The sequence below is a fragment of the Hemicordylus capensis genome, chromosome 5, assembly GCF_027244095.1.
Source record: "Hemicordylus capensis ecotype Gifberg chromosome 5, rHemCap1.1.pri, whole genome shotgun sequence".
NCBI lineage: Eukaryota > Metazoa > Chordata > Lepidosauria > Squamata > Cordylidae > Hemicordylus > Hemicordylus capensis.
This window is the reverse complement of record NC_069661.1, coordinates 256,376,558-256,378,846: the sequence shown is the minus strand read 5'-3', so window position 1 is coordinate 256,378,846 and position 2,289 is coordinate 256,376,558.

Below are 2,289 nucleotides of genomic sequence, written 5' to 3'. Positions count from 1 at the left end.
GCCTGGGTGAAAAGATGTGTTTTTTAAAGACTTTTAAAAAATTGTCAGAGATGGGGAGGCTCTTATTTCACTAGGGAGAGCATTCCAAAGCCTCGGGGCAGCAGCGGAGAAGGCCCGTCCCTGAGTAGCCACCAGATGAGCCGGTGGCAGCTGCAGACGGACCTCTCCTGCAGATCTCAGTGGGCGGTGGGGTTCTTGCAGAAGAAGGCGTTCCCTTAAATACCCAGGGCCCAGACTGTTTAGGGCTTTATAGGTTATAACCAGCACCTTGTATTTTGCCCGGAAACATATTGGCAGCCAGTGTAGCTCCTTCAATACAGGAGTTCTATGGTCTCTCCGAGATGCCCCAGAGACCAGCCTGGCTGCCGCATTCGGGACCAATGGCAAGAGTGCCCTGAGCGTAGAAAATCATTTGCTCATGGGCAGAATCCCAGCTTTCTGTGAAGGTAGCCACTGGCCGTTCAGAGAGCAGTCTGAGTGCGTGCATGCGTGGAGGGTATAAGCCCCCTGCCCACAGCCTATGCAACAACCAATCAATCTCAGCCACTCTTTGGGGGCAGTGATTGATTGATTAAATGCATCAAGTCGGTAACTCTTAGTGACCACATCAATTCTCTTTATGTGACTGGGAGCAGTAGGGGTCTGCATTTGGGACTCAGCTGCCCCATTTCCTTATAGTTTGGAGGCACTTATCATGCAGGGTGCTTTCCAGATTAGTCACTCAACAGCGGCAAAATGTGTGTCATCCTATGTTTTGCATAGGCGTCAGATATGCAGAATGGATGTAACCTGAGCCCCTTTTTGTCTAGGCTGATTCCATTAGGTGTGTGTGTGGGGGGAGGGACATTATGTGATGAAGGCAGTCGCTCACAAAGGCAAGGGTTAGGCACCCTGCAGTTTGATCCAGCTGCTTTGCACCTCATTATGCTGGTCTTGCGCTCTTAGCTGTCAAACTATTTTTTTTTAAGCTCTCTCGCCTTTTCCTCTGTATTGGAGGGAAAACCCGGCCCAGGTAGATGCATGGAGGAGCCAACAGCTATGTGAACTGTCAAACTAATCCCCTGAAGTAAACATCTTGTGAATCTGCTGCAATTCGCTCTTCAGATACCCCGAGGGAGGCAAAAAGCCATGTGTGAAAAAACCTTCAGGTGTTGTAGCCTTTTAAGTTCATGGGTCATGATTCCTGTCCTCATGCAAATGCAATTTCTCACTCTTTAAAAAAAAAAATTTACTGTTGAAAGCATTGCTCTCTCTTCTAATATGGCCATGTGCAGGGAGGCAAAGAAAAACCCCAGCCCTTGGTAGCCGCTGCACACAAACTGCTAGCCACAGGAAGTGTTTTGAAGTGGCCTTTGGCAACAACCATGAGTCCACTGGCTCTAAACCTTTCCCCTGTCCAAACCTTTACATTTATATTTCATTCAGCCAAGGAAACTTGTACATGCAAATGAGCATTGTCATTTCAAGAGTTAAAATATGACCCTCCTGTTAATAAAAACTTAAGCCCTATGCCTCTCTTATTTGCAGATAATACCAAATTATCCACGTTGCTAAAAACCAGAGCCAACTGCAGAGAGCTTCAAAAGGGATCTCGTCAAAGGGGTGAAAGAGAAATATTTACACATAGGTGTCAAGCAGGGTTGCACAACCTCAGCCCTCCAGCTGTTGTGAGACTACAGTTCCCATCATGCTTAGGCATGCCCTGCTTTACAGCGATGTACAAGTGGAGTGAAAACATCTTCCCCACCAATCACAAGCTTCTGTTTCCATGGACAGATTCCAAACTGGCTCTCAAGGAAAGAGATCTTGGGGTCATTGCTGAAAACGTCAACTCTCTGTAGCTGTTGGGTAAAAGGCAAATTCCATGCTAGGGAGAGGAAATGGACTGAAAATAAAACTGCAGGCATCATAGTGCCCCTTATACAAGTCTATGGTGTGGCCACTCTTGGAGTATGGTGCACTTTTTGAGGTTGTCCCATCTTAAAAGGAATGCAATTGAGCTGAAAAGGTTACAGAAACGGTATAACAAAATGATCAAGTGAACATAAGAACTGCCCTGCTGGATCAGGCCCAAGGCCCATCTAGTCCAGCATCTTGTTTCACACAGTGGCCCACCAGATGCCACTGGAAGCTTACAGGCAGGAGTTGAAAGGAGCATGCCCTCTCTCCTGCTCTTACTCCCCTGCAACTGGTACTCAGAGGCATCCTGCCCCTGAGGTTTGAGGTGGCCTTTAGCCCTCCGACTAGTAGCTGTTGATAGACCTCCCCTCCATGAAGTTATCCAAGCCA